General features: G+C 40.1%; 1 protein-coding gene across 3 annotated transcripts in view; it reads left to right on the top strand.

Annotated features, from left to right (window-relative positions):
- Nrg1 (neuregulin 1) overlaps nt 1-25,847 on the top strand; it is a 1,056,971-nt gene that overhangs the window by 559,491 nt on the left and 471,633 nt on the right. The gene's annotated exons all lie outside the window — the stretch shown is intronic.

Here is a 25,847-nt window from a genome sequence, read left to right as displayed (position 1 = left end):
GGTCAAGTGTCTCTGCCCAGTCATTCCCTGGCCTGCCGGCCCCCTCACCACCCCCCTCCCGCCCCCACCACCGCCCAGCTACCACTTTGTTCTTGCCAGTTAGTTCAGTTGGGAACAATCTGTTTTCTTCTTATTTTTTAGCTAATCTTCATGAATGAAATGTGATTAAATTTAGCAAAGCCATGGAAACATCATAATAGCATACAGGGAGTTTTCCTGTAGTGCCGGTTTGCTATTTTCATCTAATAACAGATTAAAAAAAAAAAAACTCCAATTAGACAGTTAGAAAAAAAGAGAGCCTAAGTTAAAAATGCCTGACTGTTTGACTCAGCACAGCAGGAAGTGGTTTATAGGCCAATCATTCATGGTAAATAGGATAGGAGTGGTGAGAAACTTGTCTCTCTACCCCATTGGAAGTGTATATATATATATTTATTTACTCCTATACTGCTCCTAAAGCATTCTACTTAATTATGTCACATTAAATAGCAGCCATTTGTGCTTCCTTTATGGGATGGAAAATCACGTTTATTTGTCCACACAGTACCCTCCTCGGGTATTAAGGGAGTGGAGTTGACCTAATGTAAAGACAAACAGATGGTTTAGGAAATGAGACATGATTTTTCACACAACAGTTAAGGCATGCGGAAAGAAATGTAATGTCTGTGTGCTCATTGCAGAAATTTTTCAGTGGCCCTATTTGGTTTCATAACTGTATTAGAAAGAGATGAATCAATTAAGAAATCATTTTTCACCTATCAAATGGCAAATGGAATCAAATCGTTCATTAGAATAAAGACGTGGGCATTCTTGAATATTGCTGGTTTGAATATGAAATAATTTAATTTTTTAAAGCTGAAAACATACTTAGTCATTAAAAGCATCTATGCTAAGTAATATAACCATAGATACAGAAAAAGATTATTTGGATAATGCTCTTTGCAATAGCTCTTACAGAGGGAAAAACTGGAAACACACATGAGAAAGAAACTGGAATGGTATGATCAAAAGAAGTACAGGATGAAGTGAAAATTATGTACAAAATTACCTCATAGAATTATAAAATACTCTATATATTTGGAAGAATATGTATTCTCCTGAAAATAAATTCTACGTCTATTAAGTTGTATTTTTATAATTTGTGTTTCCTTACATATGCTTTCAGGATTGACCAAAATTTCCATAACAAGCATGTGTAGTATAGAGCATGTGTAGTATGGTAGAAAGGCACAAGGAAACACAGAGGTGAAGGTCATAGTTTCATAAAAAAGGTCTGAGCTTGAATCTGGCATTTATTAAAAGCATAATTCAGGGTCAGATGCTGCTGGCTATAGCAACTTAGGAGTCTGAGATCTAAAGATCAATGTTCAAAGCAAGCCTAGGCTGAAAAGTTCCAAATACTCTATTTTTAATTAACCACCAAAAATGTTAGACTGGAGGTGTGGTTTAAGTGGTAGAGCACATAAGCCATGAGCAAAAAAGCCAAGTGAGAGGCTGGGAAGGTGGCTCAGTGGTAGAGCGCTTACCTTGCATGCATGAGGCCCTGGGTTCGATTCCTCAGCACCACATAAGCAGAAAAAGAAAAAAGTCGGAAGTGGCGCTGTGGCTCAAGTGGTAGAGCGCTAGCCTTGAGCTGAATTGCTGAGGGACAGTGTCCAAGCCCAGGGTTCAAGCCCCACCACTAACAAAAAGATAAAAGAAAAAGAAAAAACCACTTGTGCCCCTATCTTGGGGTTCATTTCACTTAACATCATCTTATAAAGTCATATGTACATAGCTTTTAAACTTTTTTGTTTGTCTTAGACATGTACTAGTTATGGCAAATAAGGGAAACCATGGGACCTGTGTTTCTTTGGGTCTGGCTTACTTCACTTAATATAATTTTTTCCAAGTCTTTCCATTTCCTAATAAATGGGGAGATGTCATTCTTTCTGATGGAGGCATAGAATTACATTGTGTGTGTGTGTGTGTGTGTGTGTGTGTGTGTGTGTGTGTGTGTGTGTGTGCATGTGTGTGTGTGTGTGTGTGTGTGTGTGTGTGTGTGTATCACATTTTCTTGATCCATTCATCTACTGAGGGGCATCTGTGTTGTTTCCATGTCTTAGCTATGGTGAATAATGCTGTGATAAACATGGTTGTGCTGGTAGCTTTAGTATGGCCTTGTTTGTGATTGTTTGGGTAAATGCCCAAAAGTGGGATTGCTAGGTCATAGGGGAGCTCTATGTGGAGTCTTTTGAGGAAGCTCCATACTGCTTTCCAAAGTGTTTGAACAAGTTTACATTCCCACCAACAATGCAATAAGGTTCCCTTTTGGCCACATCCCCTCCAGCATCTGTTGTTATTAGACTTCTTGATTATAGCCATTCTATCTGGGGTGAGGTAGATTCTCAATGTTGTCTTGATTTGCATTTCTTTTATGGTTAGAGAAGATGAGAATTTTGTATGTCCTTACACCACAGTATAACCCCTGTTTTCACTGTATCTGATTCCAGTATCCTGCATTTTGTATATACATTTTTATAATTTGGGGAGGGGAGGGGACATAACAAAATGCTTAAATAAGGAAATCAGGTTGACCCATTGTAACAATGAGATGTACAAGACACTATGTTGCAAATGAACTTTACAATTTTTGGGGGGTAGAGAGGAGTTGGGGAGGTGGGGAGGGAAGGTTTGGTAGGGGAAAAACAAAGGAGGAGGTAACAATGCTCAATAGGAAATGTACTCATTACCCTACTCATGTAACTGTAACCACTGTATACAGTATTTTTACAATAAAAATATATATGGAAAAAATTCAGGAAGCTACTTAGCTTCTTCCTCTCTTCTTAAGTTTTCTCCTCTGAAATATAAGGAGACATGCTGTACATGTCTTCAGGATGAATGGAATTCCTTCATTTAGATAATAAAGGCTTAACAGAAAACATGATCCTAATGTATTATTATTTATTGTTCTAAAACAGCAATGCTAACATTAAATTTAAATAATGAGTTAAAAAATAAAAAGCCAAGAAAAGCACATTTGGTTTTGCTTTTTTTTTTAGAAGTTTGGGGATATAATTTTCCCATTATGCAACTTGGCCAAATAGTCACAGTTTGCTACATACATGTTCATACCTTTCAGTAGCATGGATTTTTCCAAAGTGAACAAACATATACATATGAGCCTAGCACATCACTTCACAAGGTGCAGAATAAACACGGAAGGATGATTTTGCCAAAGGATTATTTAAGGCTATCTACTGAAAGAGAGTTAGTTGGGGAAATTAGAAAGTATTTGCTTTATTAAAAGAGCAAACACAGAGAGTTGGAGATGGCCATCATGGGGGTTTCTTTGTTGTGATGTTGAAGCAGAGGGATGCTTCCACACTAAGGTAAGTTTTCATCCAATGGCAGAGGGGAGCACATGGAATCAGGCAGCCAATCCAGACTTCCAGTCTTCTGGTTATTGTCCAGGACAGGAAGTTATCTGGGGTGAACTTGCTGATTTGTCTTCAGACTTATCTTCTCTAAATGGGTTCCTTCAAGTCATTCCTACACACCAGGATGCTCACAAATAACTAGTAAGAGCTGGGAGCTACAGGACTTGTGAGTAAAGTGGCTATGTGTCCTCAGGGCATTTCCTTATTTAAACCTATGTGTCTCCAAATCTCTTTACATTGCAAGACCCCAAAGAGACTGATGTTGGTTTTGTATTTTTTAATTTTTTCTAATGGTTGTCCAAGGTGACTACAATTTACCCTGTTGATTTATGAGTCTGGTGCTTCTTAATCACAGTCACGCCTTCTATCATTTTCTCCCATGCTTTCTATCCCTTCCCTCTGGACTCATGTTACATTCACACCTCCTTTATCACCTATGTGTATTAAGAATTGTGGCTGTAATTGTCCCCCCTTCCTTTTGCATTCAAACTCCCCCTTCATACTAGCTCCCCATCCCTTCATTCAAGCTGCATTTCAACTTCCTGACAGTCATTTTGTTAAACTGTTTGGTAATTATTCTAAGTACTAATTCCATGGAGTTTCAGTCCATAGAGTAAGCTGACTATATTTTAGTGAACTTGATGCATATGCATCATGCCCCTGTGTATGTTTACACAGGAGGTTATAGTTTGGGTGTAAGTTCCACATATGATTTTGTACATTCCAAGATCCCAATGAAACTGGTTTTGTTTTTGTGGTCTTTTACTGTTGTTATTTCTTTCTTGTAGCACTAGGTTTTCATCTCAGGGTCCCACACTTCTTTGGTTTGCTTGTTTGGCTGGTGCTCTACCACTTGAGCCACAACTTCAGCCTGGCTTTTTGCAGGCTTACAGTTGGAGTCATGTGAACTTTTCTGTTAAGGCTGTCTACAAAATGCAATACTCTAGATCTTAGCCTCCTGAGTAGCTAGGATTACAGGTGTGAGACACTGGCACCCAGTGTGCTTATTTATTTATTTAGTGCTGGTCCTGGGGCTTAAGCTTATCAGACATAAGTGCTGTTCCAGAGCTTTATTTTGCTTGAGGCTAGCACTCTACCACTTAAGCCACAGCTCCACTCTGAATTTTTTTTGTGGGGTTGCATAATTGGTGATGAGTCCCAGACTTTTCTGCCTGGACTAGCTTTTTGAAAATCCTCATATCTCAGCCTCTTGAGTAGTTAGGGTTGAGCTACTGGTGCTCAGCTTTGCTTTTATTCTTTTAATGTGAGTTGTAACTCTTCAAGGGTATATCCTCAGTGACGTAAGCGTCTCCCCCAGGCTCTACCTTCCAACAGCCCCAAGCTTTTAATACATGAATTTGGGGGGCAACTCAAGATTCAAACCATAGCAACTAATAGAAAAACAGCTCTTGTTTCTATGTAGCCTGTATGAAATAACATTTGAGAATGGCTTTTCCCTCCTTGATTTCTGCAAAACATGTGCTTTTCTTTTTTCTCTTGCCTTATTCTTGTTTTCCTTTCCTTTCCTGTCTTTTTATTTTCCTTTTCTTTTTTTTGCTTCCCCTCCCGTCTCCTCCCCTCCATTCCACTCCTCTCCCCAGTCCTTTTTGCTGTACTTTTTTCAGATATGGTTGCAAACCTTTTTATCCATGACTGACCTTGTACTGAGACATCTTCCTACCTATACCTCCCAAAGATCACAAGTCTGGTATCACAGACCTATGTTTGATGATTCTTAAAGGGTAAAGGATAAAGAACAAATCTAATTCTTTTCTGACACAGCGCCACTCAGCACCCTTCATTGATGCTAGGGTGGGATTTTCTGTGTCCAGAATCTTTATTCATAATCAGATTGCAGGCCAGCATCTTTGGAAACTGCAGATTCTGAGTCAGGAGACAAATATTGAGTGCCTATTTTCTCCCACACACCCTGGAGCAGTGGCCTTGCTTCTTAAATATTCACAAATTATTTTTTAATCTAATAAAACTTCAGCTAATTACATACAAGTCATGATTTCTAGCTGTAGTTAAGCACACTTGATAAAGGAATTCACTTGAGTTTGTTCCCTGGCAAAGTGACTCTTTGGCTACCATCACAAACAGAGGTCAGAGAAGTTCCCTTTGTGAATAAACAACCCCCCTGACACTGAAAACAGAAAACAGCTCTCTTTTCACCCTTCCACGAATGGCTTTTATGATGCTTTAATGTGGCTTAGTGGTAGAGTGCTTGCTTAGAATACATGAAGCCCTGGGTTGGGTTCCGCAGTACCACATAAACAGAAAGGCCAGAAGTGGTGCTGTGGCTCAAGTGGTAGAGTGTTAGCCTTGAGCAAAAGAAGCTCAGGGACAGTGCCCAGGACCTGAGTTCAAGCCCCAGGGGATGTAGGGGGGAGGGGGATCTGCATTCAGGTTTTCATTATAAAGGGTACATTCATTTCAAAAATCTGTTGAAATGTTCTATCAAGAATTTACACTTTATGGCCAAAAGTTCAATCCTGTCTATGCTTGTCTTCCTTCAGCTTCATGCCACCCTCTTTGCAGTTCCTGCATTTGTTAAAAGCCATTGGGAATCTGTCTTTTTGTATGAGTTTTGATCATTCTTATATAACAAGTGTTCTTCTTGTATTCTTTTGTTGTTGGTGGTGGTGGTGGTGGTCATGGGGCTTGAATTCTGGGCTTGGGTGCTGTCCCTCAGCTCTTCAGCACAATGCCAGCACTCCTCCGCTTGAACTACAGCACCACTTCCTGTTTTCTAGTGGTTTATTGGAGATAAGACTCTCAAGGCCTTTCCTGATCCTGATGGCTTTGAACTGTGATCCTCAGATCTCAACCTCCTGATTAGCTAGGATTACAGGCATGAGCTGCTAGTGTCTGGCTCTTCTTGTATTCTTTTTTTTTGGGGGGGGGGGTCCAGTCGTGGGGCCTGAACTATGGGCCTGAGTGCTGTCCCTCAGCTCTTCAGCTCTTCACTCTACCACTTGAGCCACAGCGCCACTTCTGGCTTTTTTCTTTTTGCGTATGTGGTGCTGAGGAATCGAACCCAGGGCCTCAGGCATGCAAGGCAAGCGCTCTACCACTGAGCCAACTTCCCAGCCCTCTTCTTATACATTTAAGAGCTTCTCAAAGTGGTCCAGAAACACTGACAAATACTTGATATGTTGCATGTGAATGAATTGTGATGAAATCTCGTGTGTGTGTGTGTGTGTGTGTGTGTGTGTGTGTGTGTGTGTTTGTGTATGCGCGTGCGCACACATGCACATGCCTACACAAGTGCATGCACTGATACTGGGGGTACTGGGGCTTGAACTTAGAGCCTGGGTGTTAGCCTTTTCTTTATTCAGGGCTAGTGCTCTAGTACATGAGCCAGAGCTCCACTTCTGGGTTTTTAGTGGTTTATTGGAGATAAGAGTCTCATGGTCTTTCTGCATGGGCTGGCTTTGAACTGTGATAATCAGATCTCAGCCTCTTGAGCAGCTAGGTAGTGTTACATGTGTGAGGTACTGGTACCTAGCAGCTATCTTTTTGTAAATTTTGCTTCATTTTTTTTTTATTTTTACAGTACTTGTATTTATTTTATTATTTTATTTTATCTGGCAGAACTGAGATTTTTGTTTTTTGGGGGGGAGGGTCCAGTTGTGGGGCCTGAACTCTGGGCCTGGGCACTGTCCCTCAGCTCTTCAGCTCAAGGCTAGCGCTCTACCACTTGAGCCACAGCACCACTTCCGGCTTTTTTCTTTTTGCTTATGTGGTGCTGAGGAATCGAACCCAGGGCCTCAGGCATGCAAGTCAAGGGCTCTACCACTGAGCCACCTTCCCAGACCCTCATTTATTTTTTTTTAAGACACAAATGACCAAACTATGGTTTCTGCTACTTGGTTATTGCAGCTTCCTTTTAGAATTACATCTGGGTTGCTTTGAATGCAGGGCTCAGAGCTATGAAAGTGTTTTGTGAAAGGTCTTTCTGTGAGTCAAAGGCATCTCTAAAACCCAGTTTGTTTCATTCATTAGCAATATCAACCTTCCTAAAATTCACTTGTCTAAGGGATTTTTCCACTGGCTTCCAATTGGAGCTGTACTACCAACCACCCTTGGTCGCCTTTGTAGTGAATGTGCAACCAAGCGTTTCCCGGTCACCAAGAAATAGCAGAGACAAAGTTTAACCTTGGAGAATGCTGTGAAGGGCGCTTGGAGAAGAAAAAAGTGTAGAGGAATTCCTCCAAGGCTTAAAGATGGTGGGGGGAGGGAGGTGGGAAGCACTCTTCTTACCAATATGGTACAAATTATTAACACCATTATGAGTCCCAATATTTTCCCTGCATTTATTTAACCTCACAGTGGTGCAAAATTGCTCAATGACACCAGGTGCCATTTTTGTAGTATTATTATTTTTTAATGTCTCTCTCCTTTTCCTTTTTTTTTTTTTTTTGCTTGCTATGAAGCTGCTTCCAGCTCAGGAGTCTTTAAATGCAAATGAGGGAAACCCCAGGTTATAAAGCAGCTGCTTCTGCCAGACAGGTCTTCAATCCTGTTGCTTTAGCAACATTTGTCCTTGTATTCCACAATGCCACCTTGACAAGCTGCGTAATGAAACAGTCGAGGAGGGGCTGGGGAATTAGAGACAGGGAAATAAAAACAAAACAAAACTGGGGCGCACGGATAGATTTAACACCCGTTGGTAGCTTGCATTCTTCTGATAACGTCTCCTGCAATAAAAATAGAAAAAAAAAAAACAAACCTCGTTTCCAGAAATAAAAAGAACTTGGGGAGAAATAAACATGCTGTTTAAGGGAGGGGGGGCGAGAGAGATTAGAACTAGCCGGCCCTAAGGGAGCAGAGAGCTTCCAAAAATAACCCTTCCCACCGGCCGCGCTGCAGACGTGTGACTGGCTGCGCCGAGAGCCATCTGCTACAGTGTTTCCCTGGAAACCCCCAGCAGCCACGCCCCTCCCGCTCCAGCCCTGCGCCGCGCGGGAGCCGCCCGTGACGTCACGCTGCTGGCTGGGAGGGAATCCCGGGGACCTGCGTCCCTCGGGTGGAGCCAATCATGGTCGGCTGTAGATGCTGGAAAGCTAGGGCTTTTTTTTAAATATATTTTTTTCTCTCCTTTACAAAGCCAATACACAATCCATCACAGTCCACCAAGCACAGTTTCCAACAGATTTTTCTGTGTGAACATGGTGATTTCTTTTTTTTTTCTTTCTTTCTTTTTAAGAGGAGGTTTCTCTGTCCAAGAGCGCTAGCCTACAGTGGCGGCCTGACAATCTGTCCTCCGGAGTTGTAGCCTACCTTCTCCGGGTGCATGAGAAAAGAAACGAGCATGGGGGTTTTAGCCACTTTAAAAAAAAATAAAGGTAACGAATATTTCTTATCTCTCTATTGCCATGGTATTGTTGATTCTGCAGAAAACGGGGCTGGAAATCTCAGATGAGCTCTAGTTTTCCCCACCCTGGGGACGCACAGAGATGCGTGAGGTTTAGCAAACACTCCTGTGGTTCTTCCCCCGGGGATGGTGGATGAAAATGTTAGCCCAGGGTGGATGTTGGGGGGGGGGAGTGGACTGAAAAGATGGACAAAGACTTCCTTTTGGATGCGAGTTCACTCACTTTTTGCCCAGGAGCGTATCAAGAAATAAGTAAAATGAGATAAGCTTTAGGAGTGGGGTGGAATAAATAGAAATAGGTATTCTTAGAGTTCTGATCCATTATTCAAGGGCTAGATGCTCGCAGATTGCTTATCCTGCTCTTTGTAGGCAGAGAATCGCAACAAAGCAAGAGTCCCAGGGAATACATCCGTCCTCTTTTGTTTCCTCTGAAACAAAGGGAAGGTGTGATTATAGCATACATTGATGGTGTGGTGACACTTATCATTTTGTTGTGTGTTGTTGTTGTTGTTGCAAATGGTTAATCTTAGAAGTCTATTGTGTTTGTATTGCTAGTAATAGTCAAATTGGTTTTTTTTTAAATTTTGGCCTATGAGGAAAATGGATCGAATGTATACTGTAATTTTTGTTCTCTTCTCCACAGTGTTTACTATTTTATTTATATTTAAAGGATTGTGTTTTCATATTTATAATTCTTGTCTGTCATCCAGATCTTTGTTACTAAAACACATTTCCATTCACTAAACATTTCTCTCACAGTTAACATGTCTATGGACACACACACATACACACTTTTCAGGCTAAAAACAGAAAAAGATGAATAAGGGCATATTACTACTTTGTAGTGTATATACACATAAGTCTCCAAAGAAGATTTTTCTGGAACTAAAGACTAATCCTTTTTGATTTGAGATCATTGTAAAACGTTTAACTCTATGCAAAAATAGACTAAAAGAATAAAAATAAAATGAATTCAAGAGTAGATGTCATAAGCCATTTTGGAACTTGGCCCTTGAATTTTTTTCAAGCGTCTTCCTTTCTTGTCTTTTACAAATGATGCTAGGAAGAGTATCATAAACAATTGGAATTTATAAAACTCTCTGGAGCTGTCAGTTAATTTTTCATTATGTGTATGAATTACTTTGTGAAATGAAACTTTGAAACAATTAACCCTTTGAAACAGGAAGGACAAAGAAATCTCTACTGCAGTGGAAACTGTTGTATTTGCCTTTCCCCCTACCCCACGCCACTACCCCACAAGCCTATCTGCTTCAAAGCTATATAGTGTGTCAGTTCACAGCTTAGATCTTTTCAGACCTTTGATTGCACCATTTTCTATGGAACTCTCTCTTCTGTCGCCCCCATCAGTGATATAAACATCACCTTTGGTTCTTAAATCTTCTGGTTTCTGAAAACAGGACTACATCTTCTGTTATCAGGTACCGAGGATCACAATTGAAGGGACCTACTCTATGGAAAATAGTCTAGATCGTCATGCCAGCCAGAAACGTACTTGCTGGCACCACACAAAGGAGCAAAACTGGAAACAGCCAGCACTCATGATAGCCAATCTATCACAAAGATAACAGAGCCAATAGCAATTTTCCCCAAGATCAATTTTACAATAACTCTTTTCTCTTTCTCTTTACTGTAAATATCAGATAAACAGAGGACATGGGACAAAAATTTTGCCAAAGAAATCATATAAAAAAAACAACACTTGATAATTCCACCAAGAGTAATGAACTTTCTGATTACTGGGTTAGGTATCAATAAAATGTTTAAATAAATTCATTTCCTTAAAATGAAAAGCAACTTCCCTCAACGTGGAATTCAATACATGGTTGATAGGATATAAAATAACTTCGCATTGCTGTTGACTTCGTTGCCAAAATACAAATGTTTAAACCTATAACTAGGTTTAAAACTAGGAAAAATAGAAACATTCATTGTCCAGCTTTATGCTAGGGGCTATATTATTCCCTGGGAGAATACAATCCAGTTCTGTGACCTTGGGTGAGTCACTTCACCTCTCTGAGCCTTGCTTTTCTTCTTTGCTTGAAAAGGAAGACAATAATACTTCCACTCTTTCTATATTGTTTGGTAAGGTTCATAGAAGAGCCAAGATAAATGACTGTGCTTTTTGTAAATCGTGATGCACACATCTGTTCCTTGGTAGGTATTTTCCAATCTTCTGAGCGGTACTCCCTGTTCTTTCGTCCTTGTCCTGGTCGACTCTGTGTGATCAGGTTGCCCTCTAGTGACTGTATTTCATAGAGGACGGAGGCCCCACAAGCGGGGAGAGAGGGCGAATGCAATGGACGCTGAGAGAGCTGAAGTTTGTAGTAGAAACCAAAGTGTCAGGAAATATAAGCAGCTGCGTTCTGTGAGTAAGAGAATATCCAAGGTGAGAGGAATTAAAAGAAGCAGGATGAGAAGAGCAAAGAGACACAGCTGTCTCTGGAGAAGTGCAATGGCCGAGGGAGAAGAGGGTTAACAGGAATCCGAGTCCAGCATTGTTCCTGATCAGCTAGAGGCCCTTTCCAGCTATCCTACATTCTTACCTCGGTGACCCATCCCAAGACTACACGTTGAGAGTTAAAATAATGGTTCACCCAGGCTTTTTGAAAGGATCAATTTTTTGAATCAATTTGTTAAGACAAGAGAATAAATAATAGGAACGTGAAAAAATGGAAGAGAAATGATTTTTTTTAATTGCAAAAAATAAAAATACCCAAAGTCTTAGCAATGAGTCTGGAGTCACCTGTACATTGAAGGGTCCTAAGAAAGATCAAGGATCCAGGTGAGGTGTCCACCTCATGAGGACTGATCTTCTGCCTTGCTGCAGTATCCAGGGTGTCCTGTTATCTAACGCACTTGCATCATTCTGAGGACACAGTTTGTGCGTGATTAAGCCCAACACCTAAAAATCTTTGGTGGCTATGTGTTTGTAAAGCTTTTTTTTAAAAAAATAACTTTCTTTTTCCAGAACTACTTGAGAATCAAATGATCTTCCCATGGAAGGCTTCTTAAATCCAACTTCCCAGTTCAAGTTAGAGACATTGCAATAATCCTGTATGCCAGGCTTACGTTGTACTATCCCTATACCATACGAGTGTCACAGAAAGATAATCAAAGTTCATGAGAGCTGTGTGATTAGATCAATGAGGCTGCAGTCAGGCATGATGGCACACACCTGTAAGCTCAGCTACTTGAGAGGCCAGCATAGAAGGCTCCCAGGCTGAGGCCAGCCCCTGTAAAGTTAGCCTGAGATCCTATCTGAAAAACAAATTAAAAGCAAAAGGACTGGGAGAGCAGTTCAAGTGGTAGAATGTTTGCCAAGCATGAGACTCCGAGTTCAATCCCCAATACAACAACAAAATGATAATAAATGGTGCAAACAATCGTAAAGTCTGTCATTGCTCTCTCTAGACAAAAGACCACTCCAGGATGGGTATTTGAAATACTTTTACTGAAAGACAGACTGATGCCACTCAAGACAGAAAGCCCTACATCGAGTCAGCAGGTGTGGCTTTTCATTCTTACATGGACAGTTGCTGTTGCACGTGACCTGCTACCGCCTAAATTTATGATAGCGTCATCTGTAAAATGGGAATGAATTAATTCATTAAGATATTGAAATTATTTTTAATGTCTCAAGCACTATATTCAACTTTTAGGTTACAATAATAAATAAACCCTGGTATTAAGAGTCAGCACCATATCAGGCTCAGGTAGCTCATGACTAATCCTAGCTACTCAAGAGGCTGAAACCTGAAGAATCGTGTTTCAACGCCATCCTGAAAGGGTTAATATTGATCAAGATGAATTGTACTCACAGACAGACTTGTTGAATTGAAACCCCTTTGAATAAGTACTTATGATGACAACAATAAAATAGTAAAATACAAACAAAGCTAGCCTGCGCAGAAAAATCTGTGAGTCTCCAATTAACCAGAAAAAATGACAGACTGCAGGCAGTTCAAGTTGTACAGCACCAGCCATGAGCAAGAAAGCTAAGTAAAAGTGGGAGGACCTGAGTTCAACCCCAATATTGGCACAAAAAGGGGGGAAAGGAGAGTCAGGATTGAGATCAAGCAGGTATATCTCTTAAACTCTAAGCCCTGTGACAGTGTAATGTACTATGTGTTCCTAAAGCAATGGGACACAGTAAGAATTTTTCCAACTTTAAGGAGCAGCATTTAAGGTTGAGTCATATTGGGCAACTGTGACTGGAAGCCTGATCTAAAGCCTGAAGAGCTGATCTAAACACAAGGTATTTGCACCCTGGAAAATCTGGATTGTCTGCAAGCTCAGCCAAAGAGCTTTCATTAACAAGTGGACAAAGCAGTTGTCCGTGACAGACTGCAATTCAAATACTTTTCTCACCTCTAGATGCCTCCCGTGGCTACCGGCTTTGAGCACCTGTCTGCACAGCAAGGAACGGAAATGAGCCTTGACATTGCAATGCACTATCTCACCCAAGGTGCATCTCTCTTTCCTCTCCTCTGCCCAGGAATTCTATGACTATTTTACAGAGCCACCAGGTGGCAGTTAGGGCAAGTGGTTTTAGTTTTGACTCGTCATATGCTGGGGAAGCCCAGGGAATGACTAATGGAGAAGCAGAAGTATTTTGGAATACCTGTCTCTGTGACCTGTATTTTGCATACTTGGTGTCTCATACAGTCCTTATAACAAACTTTAGCAAACACATTCTTTAGACAAAGGAAGACAAAGAAACATGGGCAATATGGAGTCTTCCCTTATTTACAATGTAAATTCAACCCCAAATCTGACTGATGGCAAAGCATTTCAATCCAACAACAGCACAGTATCTGAACCCCAAAAATGGGGGAAATTAGAATGATTACTTTCAGAAGGCTTTACAGTAAGTCACTAACTGGCATATTTCTTTTTAGACAATGCATAGTTTTCCAACCTTTTTCCTCTCTTTCTTGTCATCTTGGTTTATTTTTCTCTTGTAGTTGCAGTCTCTCATTAGAGTTTAGATGCTATACATTTTAGTTAAGTAAATAAATAAAAAATTAAATTTTTGTGTAAACCTCTTCAGGGACCTATTGAATTAATTGAAGGCTGAAGATATAGCTCTAGTTTCCTTGTGGCAAGCTATGAGAATGTGGTGAATGTGTGTACAGAATTGCATTAAGCAAAGTTAGGAATGGGTATTTGCCTTCAGATTCCCCTTTTCTTAAAGAATTACTAACCGTAGTCAGGTGTGACCTTCTATAATTCTAGCTACTCAAGAAGGTGAGATCTGAAAGCCAAAGTTCAGAGCCAGTCCAGGCAGACAACTCCTATGGACTCTCATCTCCAAATAATCAACAAAAAGCTTGAAGTAGAGTTGTGGCTCAAATGGGAGAGTGTCAGCTGTGACCAAAAAAAAAAAAGAAAAGAAAAGAAAAGAAAAAAAAACTAAACAAAAATAAGAGGCCCTGAGTTCAAGCACAAGTATTGAAAAATAATTGCTAAACGCTAGAGCTGATTTGATCAATCAGTCACCAATACTTCTGGATCTCTAGGTCTCGATATGAAACCAGATAAAGCAATTCCCCCCTTAGTCAGATGGCACATTACTATTTTAACCTTTGCATATCAACTACTGAAATTTGGCATTACCCATTTTCTGGATATTGCTGTGTGTGTGTGTTCAGGATGGTAGACATTTTGGATAGCTTCTATTTGAAGTCGCTAACTACTTGATTTCAGCACACATTTAGAAGCAATTGCTTTCTGAGTCTACTGTTCTTTTTTTATTTTTTAATTTTATTCATTTTTTATTGTGAAAATACTGTACAGAGGGGTTACAATTACATGGGCAAGATAATGAGTACATTTCGTATCAAGCATTGTAGCCTCCTCCTTTGTTTCCCCTTCCCATCCCTTCCCATCCTCTCCTCCCACCCCCCACCAAAGTTGTAAAGTTCCTTTTCTACATAACAACTTGTACTTCTCATTATTGCAACAGGTCCACCTGTATCCTTATTTAAATGACTTGTTTTTCCCCTTCCCCTCCACAAATTATACCGACATCAAATACAGTGAAAGCAGGGGTATACTGTGGGGGAGGGACATACAAAACAACAAAGAAATAATCTTATAAATGCATTAGAAACAAATGCATGAAAGAAAAAAAACATTTAAATACATATCTAAGGGTTCATTTTCCCATCATCACCTTATCTGACATTTTCTGCTTGACTCAGACATATACTAGATATTGCAAATAAGGGAAACCATGGGGCCTATGTTTCTTTGGGCTTCACTTAATATAATTCACTTATACTTCACTTAATATAATTTTTTCCAAGCCTTTCCATTTCCTAACAAATGGGGCAATGTCATTCTTTCTCATGGAGCATAGAATTCCATTGTGAGTCTACTGTTCTTACATGAAACTGTTGAAGAGCTCTTTGGAAGTTTCCTCTCAAGTGATAGAAAAAAATGCTTTCTGTTGCTGGACCCCTTGTGTCCTCATAGGGCCTGTCATTTGGGGGCATAGCTTTCATGTCTTGTAGAACAACAAATTGAGAACTGGGGAAAGAACTCCATGCAGTGATTTTTGTTGTTTTGTTTTAATATTTTGACTTGCCACAAATAAGGAAGTTCATAAATGTAGAACAATGGCCCACTAACTGGATGGCTGTGTCCTTACGTCACATCAGAGATTGCATGTGGCTAGCAGGTGCCATGTCATGCTCACCTACAACACTTGTCTTTTTGAAGCACTTCAGATTGCAGTTACAATCTTATGATTGCATGACACGCATTCTGCCACTTGAAGCACACTTTCTATTTCTTTTTACATTGTTTTCTTCTAGGACTGGGCCTTGAACTTGGGGCCTGGGCATTGTCTGTTAGATTTTTTGCTGAAGGCTGGTGCTCTAACACTTGAGCCACAGTTCCACTTCCAGCTTTTTGGTGGTTAGTTGGAGATAGAAGTTTTGTGAAATTCCCTGCCTAGTCTGGCTTTCAACTGTGATAATCAGATCTCAGATTCCTGAGTAGCTAGGATTACAGGTGTGAGCTACTGACATCCATCTTGTGTGGTTAGTTTTGAGACAGTCTTGCTTTATGCTCAGGGCAGGCTTAGCTATGATCTTTCTGTGTTGATAGGAATTACAGGCATGCACTGCATGCTCCCATGGTGTCTAACCACTATGTTTCTTCCTTAGCTGGGATAACAGGCATGCATCGCTATGTCTGGCCATTGTTGAGATGAAATCTCCCAAACTTCATCTCCCCATGGTTGACCTCAAACAGAAAATCTTGAATCTTCATCTCCCAAGTAGCTAGGATTATAAACTTGGGTCACCATATCGTATACCACACTTTTTGTTGTTGTTTGTTTTATTAGGCAAATAAGGTTTTGGATAAAAATTCTGGAATGCTGCAGAATTTGACTTTGTGGGTCTTCCTGTAAAGGGTGAGTATTTCATTTCATGAATTCCAACTGTGGGAGTGGTGTTTTTGTTTTGTTTTGTTTTTACTGTAGCATTGCTCCCAGGAGCAAGGTCTGGTGAATGAATACACTCAGGAGCTCTGCAGCTTGTTCTGAGCTGCACAGAAGTGCTTAGCTCCTTCCTTAGTCAAAGGCTCACACATTAACAGCAACAAGTTGCATGAGCTTCTCTTTCTTGATGATTGCATTCATCCTATTCACAAAGCATAAACTCCAGTTAGGTGAAGAGAAATACACTAAGTGGGATAACAGGGTTTTTTTGATGTTTTGTTTTGTTTTAATTTGCAATCTTTTTCACAGATCATTTTAAGGGGGAGAAACATGCACTTCTTTTTGGAGGGAACTGACTCTAAGTAAATGGGTGAGTTGAAGAAAAATCTGTAAAATACTTGAGAAGTACCATCTTTAGGGCTATGATGAATGAGGTTAGATAGTGAGAGAGAGAGAGAGAGAGAGAGAGAGAGAGAGAGAGAGAGAGAGAGAGAGCGCACCTGTGTGTTTCTTTTTCTTTGAATGTCTTCTGTGGAGCAGGAGGAAGCAATCCTGGGATTGAATGTTCTTCATATGACTAAAAGTGAAACCAGCCAGGCACCCTGGTTCATTCATGTCCTTCTCCTCAGGGTGACTGAAGTCAAACCCATCAGCAGAATGCGTGCCTCCTTAGGAACCAACATGCTTAGGCAACCACAACATTCCTGAGCACCACTTTCAGGTGGCACAAAAGAAAAATGAGAAGCCATGAACCCGAAGCACTTACAACATCCTTACAACCATTCAGAGATAAGAAAGTGTTGAAAATTAGGAAGCATGGTAGTAACCCAGGTGTGTGCAGGTGGTCAGCAAGACACACAACTATAATTCCCATAAGTGTATGTTCTGTTCTTCCTCAGATACTAAGACCCATGTCTGGCTTTTAACTTCCAGTTCTCTCTGGGCCTAGTTTTTACTTTCCATTGCATCAGTAAAGTCACCTCACTTTGGAATCTTTGTGTCATGTTTGGCAGGACTTAGTTGGTAATTTGGGGACATCACTTGAGAGAACGCATAATAACTACTCACCCCACCATGGAGTAAAAAATAGACTGGCATGGCATGCACCTGTACTGGGGGAAGAAGACCTTAGGATTAGTACTCTGACTCTCAACAAGAACAACAGAGAATGAGGGTTCACATAAAGCTCTGAACTAAAACTTATCAGCTGCATTTTACATTCAACTTAAAATACATTCAATTTAAAATTCCATGTGTGTTATACATTGGTACACAACAAAGATAAGTTCTGAAAAATGTGTGTTTAGGTGACTCTGTCATTGTGTAAGCATCTGAGTGCATTAAAATAAACCTGAGGGGCTGGGAAGGTGGCTCAGTGGTAGAGCGCTTGCCTTGCATGCCTTAGGCCCTGGGTTCGATTCCTCAGCACCACATAAGCAAAAAGAAAAAAGCCAGAAGTGGTGCTGTGGCTCAAGTGGTAGAGCGCTAGCCTTGAGCTGAAGAGCTGAGGGACAGCGCCCAGGCCCAGAGTTCAGGCCACACGACAGGACCCAAAAGTAAAATAAAATAAAATAAACCTGAACAGCAGGCCTGAACTAAATAAGACAGCCTATTTTATTATATGCAAATATATATTATATATTATTTATTTATTTATTTATTTATTTTTGTTGGTCATGGGGCTTGAACTCTGGACCTGGGCCGCTGTCCCTCAGTTCTTCAGCTCAAGGCTGGCATTCTACCACTTGAGCTACAGTGCCACTTCTGGTTTTCTGAGTGGTTTTTTTTGGAGATAAGAGTCTCATGGACTTTCCTGCCCCAGCTGGCATTGAACCACGATCCTCAGATCTCAGCCTCCTGAGTAGTTAAGATTACAGGTGTGAGCCACTTGCACCTGGTTATACATATTTATTTTATTTACTTTACTTTTTTTTAACCTTTTCAAACTCTTCTTTTAAGAACTAAGACACAGGGAGCTGGGAAGGTGGCTCAGTGGTAGAATGCTTGCCTTGCATGCCTGAGGCCCTGGGTTTGATTCCCCAGCACCACATAAGCAAAAAGAAAAAAAGCCGGAAGTGGCGCTGTGGTTCAAGTGATAGAGCACTAGCCTTGAGCTGAAGAGCTGAGGGACAGCGTCCAGGCTCAGAGTTCAGGCCCCACGACCAGACCCCCCCCCAAAAAAAAGAATTAAGACACAGCCAAGTACCAGTGGCTCATACCTCTAATCTTAGCTACTCATGAGGCTAAGATCTGAGGATTGCCTTTCAGAGCCAGTTCTTGCAAGAGGAGTCTGTGAAATTGTTATGTCCAATTAACCACCCAAAAGCCAGAAGTTGGACTGTGCTTCCATAGAATGTTAATCTTCAGTGAAAAAGCTCAGGGACAGGTCCTAAGTACAAGTCTCAGGACTGACACCAACAAAATAAAAGATGAAAACAAAAAACCCAAGGCACAAACATGCACATTAACAGACCTCAGGACCAATGGAATAGAATTGAAAACCCAGAAATGAACCTACAGACCAATAGCCATCTAATCTTTGATAAGGAAGCTAAAACAATAGAATGGAAGAAAGACAGCCTCTTCAGTAAATGGTGCTGGCAAAATTGGTTAACTACATGTAGAAAACTAAAGCTAGATCCTTATATATCACCCTGCACCAGAATCATCTCCAAATGGATCAAAGACCTAGAACTCAAAGCAGACACTCTGAAAACATTACAGGATGGAATAGGAGAAACCCTAGGTCTCCTTGGCTCAGGCCGAAATTTTCTGAATAGAGACCCGGAAACACAACAAATCAGAGAAAGGTTGGACAAATGGGATTGCATAAGGTTACAGAGCTTCTGCAGGGCAAATGACATAGCTAGCAAGATCAATAGAAAGCCCACGGATTGGGAGAAGATCTTTACTAGCCATACAACGGACAAGGGTCTCATATCTAAAATATACTTGGAACTCAAAAAATTAAACCTTCCAACAACAAATCCTCAAAGAAACAACTGCCCAATAAATAAGTGGGCGAAAGACTTAAAGAGAAGCTTCTCTGAAGAAGAAAGAAGGATGGCCAATAGACACATGAAGAAATGTTCAACATCCCTAGCCATAAAAGAAATGCAAATCAAAACAACATTGAGATATCACCTCACCCCACTTAGAACAGCAAATATCAAGAACTCTAACAACAACAGATGCTGGAGGGGATGTGGACAGAAAGGAACCTTACTTCATTGTTGGTGGGAATGTAAACTTGTTCAACCACTTTGGAAAGCAGTATGGAGGTTCCTCAAAAGACTTCACATAGATCTCCCCTATGATCCAGCAATCCCACTTTTGGGCATTTACCCATATGTTTACAAACAAGACCACACTAAAGCTACCAGCACAACTATGTTTATTGCAGCATTATTTACCATAGCTAAGATATGGAACCAACCCAGATGCCCCTCAGTAGATGAATGGATCAAGAAAATGTGGTATATATACACAATGGAATTCTATGCCTCCATCAGAAAGAATGACATTTCCCCATTTGTTAGGAAATGGAAAGGCTTGTAAAAAATTATATTAAGTGAAGTAAGCCAGTCCCAAAGAAACATAGGTCCCATGGTTTCCCTTATTTGCAATATCTAGTATAGGTATGAGTCAAGCGGAAAAGGTCAGATAATGTGATGTTAGGAAAACGAACCCTTAAATATGTATTTTAATGTTTTCGTTTCTTTCATGCATGTGTTTCTAACGCATTTATAAGATTATCTCTTTGTTGCTTTGTATGTCCCTCCCCCACAGTGTAACCCCCGCTTTCACTATATTTGATGTCAGTATAACATGTGGAGGAGATGGGGACAAACAAGTCGTTTAAGGATTCAGGTGGACCTGTTGCAACAATGAGAAGTACAAAATGTCATGTCAAAACCAGCTTTACAATGTCGGTGTGGGAGGGGGAGGGGGGTAAGATTGGGTGGGGGGGAGGGGGGAAAACATGCACATTAGCTTGGGTTTATATGCAATTGGAATTATCATCCCTTGTACATCTTATTTCCTTGGAAGACTTCAGGAGCAATGAGGCATGGGGTGGTTGTCTCCAACAATAACTGTGTCTTCTCCTGGAATCCCCCCCACCCCTGAAGGATATGTCTGAGAACATTTTCAGCTGTATGGACTTTTATTTAACTTTTCCACACATGAATACATTAGAGAATGCCTCTAATTTTCTCATATCCTATATAGTAAAACAGCACATTCAGTTGACTTTCGTTCACTTACTGCTAAACTATGCTGTATATAAGTGCATTCGATGCATGTAGGAGAAATATTTTAACATTTCCATCAATATTGATATGTATATGCATCATATTTTCTGCACATGAGACATTTGCATATATACTCACTACCAAGGTAAAGCTCCTCTTAACTCACACACTTTCCTTTAGAAATAGACATAAATCTATTTGGAAACCCAAAAGCAATTTCTCACCAATGAAATACCAACAACAGAACAAGACACAAATGAAAGTGTAGGTAAATAGCGTTATGGTGATTTCATAGTTCTTTGTGCATCAAGAAACACTGAAATTCTCAGAGCAGGCCTGTGCCAACTCAGTGTGAGAAGTCTTTCTCCCAGAGTGCATTCTCTTCAGTAGGAAATGTGGCAGTACACCTTGGCATCCCTAAGTCAATTAGTGCACCGGAAAGATGCATGATATTTCCTGTTGGCAACCAAGAAGTGAGAGAATTGGAAGGCTGCTACCTCTGTGCCGTGCCAAGGCCTAAAAATCATGCAAGGAGGTAAAACGGCATGTGCCAAGAAAACAGCAAGTGCAGGAAGAAGAAAATAATGCAAGGTTTTGTGTCTCTGCTGTGTATAGAAGACACATTTACCAGGAGTCGCTTCAGAGTGACAGCTTTGGAATTTTGAGGATATTGTTAGCTAGGGTGCTCATGATTGGGCAAGAAAAACAAGGAGCAACAGATACTGTGAGAGATCCTGGGTGAGTGGGCGCTTCACTCACTGCCATTTTGCCATTAGCCCCAGCCACATGGGAAATAGGGGCTAGGCCCATGTTTTCAACACAGTTTCCAGCTTCCATCTGGCAGACAGTCAGGTGAGGCCATAACTATAACAACATCCTTGTCAGGTACATCCAAGGACCTTCTTGAGATCCATAAAGCCCTGTCTGCCCTTGACCAATAAGAGAAAGGAAACACAAAATCAGTGGGGAACATGCCACGAAGACATCAGCTATGTAATTCTTCCTAGGATCAGTTTCAGGTTGGATACAATTTTCTAGAAGAAGTGCTTCCTTTTGCTGATCAGAAAACACAAGATATTGAGAGAATAGAGGTGCAGGACCATCCTCATATTACAAATGGCTAGCACCACAAATAGGATCCTGTCCCAAATAGGTTCCAAATTTGTTTGTGATTTTCTGTCCCAATGTACTCCCCCCAGCTCCAACCCAAATACACTGCCTCAAGTTTTTGACACATTGCTTTCCTACTTTATGGGATTCTGTCTAGTAGGAAGATGTATGTTGCCATTAATCAGGAAACTATTGCATAGCTACAGGGGGTACCATAGTGATTTTGTCAAATCCGATGACTTCTTTCCCATGTTTAGCTAAAACCAGTTGAGTGCCAAGAACTATGACTATGAAGCACAAAGGAAAAGACCAGGTGTCTTTCCCTTGTTCTCCAAATAAAAGTGCTAAGGTGGCCTTTTAGTGCCTCAAGATAAAATAGAGATGAGGTTGCAAAAGCAGCAAATGCTACTGTAGTTGAATGGGTCTCTAACTTTCAGTCTCTTCCTTCCTACCCACACTTCCCAGGCTATCGCCTAGAATACTGGCACAGGGAGAATAGATGCTACTGGGGGTTGGGGAGAGAAATTGGAGAGTGGAAAATAAACTTGAGGCAAGGGAAAGGTTACCACAAGGTTTTGAGCAGAAAAAAGTAAGTGAAACAAAGCAACCAAGGATGGTAGGAGAGTATCCTAACAATCTAAAAGTGAACATGTAAAAAGCCTGGATTTGCTAGTTTGCCCAAAAATGGAAAGGAGAACAGAACAAAACGTGCTTCCTAGAAGTTAAGTGACAGGAAATTTGAATAATGAGACATAACTGGTAAAGGGGATTTTGTCTAGAAAATTGGATTAAAAAAATTAGTAGTTTTGCTAGGCATTGGTGACTGACTTCTGCAATCTTACCTACTCAGGAGATCTACTGAGGTCCAGGCAGGAAAGTTGTGACATCACCAAAGAGAGAAAAGTGGAGCTGTAGCTCAAGTGGTATGGGACAACATCCCAGACCCCTGAGCTCATGCCCCAGTACTAGGACATATGTTTGTGTGTATATGCGCGTGCGCACGCACACACACGCGCGCGCACACACACACACACACACACACACAGAGTAATTTCTTTTAATAAGATAGTGGAGGAGGCTAATTTGAGAAAGGAAAGTATTTTAGATGTATTAAGTTGATTAAATTTATATGTGCTTTATCACTGCTCAATTACAAATCAGTATAAGCATATATTTTGTAGGACACTTAATTTGAAGGAAATACATGCATTTTGTTAAAATGATAGAAGTTAAAATGGCATAGCATGTTTTGATTCTACCTTTTAAAGAAAAGTATATTTTGCATATCAATGTAAGAAGATTTGATGTTATGTACTCTGAATTATAATAACAATAATTGTGAATTGCATTAGTTTCTTAAAAGAACAGTGCCTTTTCCACCCTCCTGATTATTCTACTTTGATGTTAACTATTTTTGTTTATAACAAGACATTTGAGATAAAAATTCAAAATCCTTCAAGTTATTGTAATACCAGAGAACAGATAATTGTAAGAAAGTTCGTGGAACCCTATAGATATTTTTGTGTGTGTGTGTCTCAACAGAAGTAAAGATAAATTGGTATCTTTCCTTTTCCAATGAGTCTATGCCTATTGATATTTTGTTTACATTTTATAACACAAAAATCAGAATACATGTTTTAAAAAATAGATTGCTAAAACTTGTACTTCAAATTTTTATTCATAGGATGAATATGTAGAACTAATCCAGGTATGAAGTTTCTGGATGTCCAAACTATGAAGAAAATTACCCATAGTTACACATCATATTCATTGAATTATTCAAAATTGTTTTTTCTGCTGACCTTGCCCTATAAAATTCCTTAGTTCTGAGTTTTGAGGTCCTAAGTTCAAGCCCTAGTAGTTGCATACACAGAATTTTTCCTAAAAACCTAAGAAGAGTAGAAAAACTTCCAGCTATTTTCCCAGTCTCTAAGGAGGAAAAACAGTCTTGCTAGTCAAGGCTTTGGTAATGACAAAGACATGGTTTAAGTATGCTGCAGTTATAAGCAAACTTTCATATGTGTGGCATTCAACCCCCATAAAAATTCCATATACAGTTTCAGATTTAACAGCTCACTATGTCATTTTTAATTTAGAAAAACTGAAGCTCCATAAACAAAAAATGTAGTTTGTCAAAACTTACAACTCTGGATAATGGGAGTGTCAGATCAACTTCATATTTAAGGCTCTCTATTCTGTATTTCTTTCATATAATGGAACCAGATTTTGTGATACAGTTACTTTCCATGAAAGTAATAGACAATGACTCGGGTTAAAACATGACCTGTGGCAGGAAGTGTGGATCATGGTAGAATGTAAATTCTGAGCCCCCTAAATAAGATTTGGTGAATTCATTCTATCTTAGTAGTGAAGTAAACAATTTATTTAATGAAGAAATGTGATACTTGTTTCCAGAATCATTACAGACCAACAGTATGGTTTAATAAGTGCTTTTAGTTCTGTTAATAATTATATGGATTCTTCTGCATTCAGATCTTTGTTTCTTCATATACTACTTTTTTATTTGTATACACATATATAAAAGGTTTTCATTCAATTGTACACATATATAAAAGGTTTTCATTCAATTTATCATTGTCTTTCTTGGACAGATGTTACATGAATTAATTGATGCATTAGGAATTAGTCAAGTAGTTCCAATGGTATTTTACTTTCTGTTACATCCTATGAGAGCCCTTAGTGACAGACAGAGGAAATGAATGATGTTATATATCCTTTCGATGCTTAAGAAAGAACTTCTGAGTGATGTTGGAAAAAGAAAGATCTGTGTAGTCATAAATCCCATGACTGACAAACCAAAGGTCAGGGCTAATATGGTGTTTCTCAGACTTCTACTTAGATAAATCCAAATGGTTCTAAGATACAGTCCGAGGCCCAAATCCCAATGCATTAGAGCTAGTAAGTCTACCATAAGACCAAAGGACTCACTTAACTAGATTTTTCAGAAGGTGCTGAAGTAAAGAGTCACACTGGCTCCAATTTACCTGAGCTTGAAAGGATTTTCAGAATGTGAAACTTCCAGACTGACAGACAAGCTGTAATTCAGCTTGGTTAGCTGGAATTCAAGCTGGTCATTCAGATGCAAGTGCTGGTGGCCAGCGTTTATGTTTACAACAATACTGACTTGGCCCATTTGGGGGCTTATAAAATGAAATCCAAGTTCAGTGTTGATAGCTTATACCTGTAATCATTGCTACTTAGGAGGCTGAGATCTGAGGCTCTAGGTTCAAAGCCAGCCCTTATAGAAAAGTCTGTGAGACTCTGATATTCAATTAACCAGCAAAGAGCCAGAAATGAACAAGTAGTCCAAGTGGTAGAGCACCAGCCTGAGCAAAATAGCCAAGTGAGAGTGGGAGGTCTTGAGTTCAGGCCCAAGTACAGACACACTTACACAAAAGTGTACATTTCACTGAGTGCCATTGGCTCACACCTGCAATCCTAGCTACTCACAAGGCTGAGATCAGAAGATGATGGTTTGAAGCCAGCCTGGGCAGGAAAGTAGTGAGATACTTGGGACTGAAATGGAGCTGTGGCTCAAGGGGTAGATCACTCATCTTGAGCGAAAAGTTCGGGGACAGCCTCCCTGCTCTTAGTTCAAGCCCCAGAACAAGCACAAAACAAAACAAAATAACCCCTCCCACCCCCACAAACACACAAGAAAAAAAAAAACAACAGTACATTTCAGCAGAGACTTGTTTGCCAAGGAAGACTACGAATCAAAAAGAGAAAGATATTTTTTTCTCCTACTTACCCTCCCACATCCTCTCCACCCCAATGTGTTCAGATCATTTCCAACATATTGCCTTGTATCACTGTTGTATTGGTTCTTGGTCTCATCATTTTGTTGTTCCCCTTCCCTTCCCTAATTCAAAGAAATGTGTATATAATACCAGGGTACCAAAATCAAAAACAGTTACAACAGGGGATATACCATAGGGGGAAGAACATACAAAAGAAACAAAAAAATCACATAGTACATAAAAAAAAACAAAGAATAGCTTGTGTTCGTGTTTTGGGGTTCATTTTACTTAGCATCATCTTATACGGTCTTATGTACATAGCTATTGAGCTATTCTGCTCATCTGCTAATAAGGGAAACTATGGGACCTGTTTCTTTGGGTCTGGCTTATTTCACTTAATCTGATTTTTTTCTAAGTCTTTGAGGGAAGGGGTAACAAGTTTGAGAAGCA

The sequence above is a fragment of the Dipodomys merriami genome, unplaced genomic scaffold (assembly GCF_024711535.1).
Source record: "Dipodomys merriami isolate MVZ:Mamm:240054 unplaced genomic scaffold, mDipMer1.0.p SCAF_12, whole genome shotgun sequence".
NCBI lineage: Eukaryota > Metazoa > Chordata > Mammalia > Rodentia > Heteromyidae > Dipodomys > Dipodomys merriami.
This window is presented reverse-complemented; position numbering and strand designations above follow the sequence as displayed.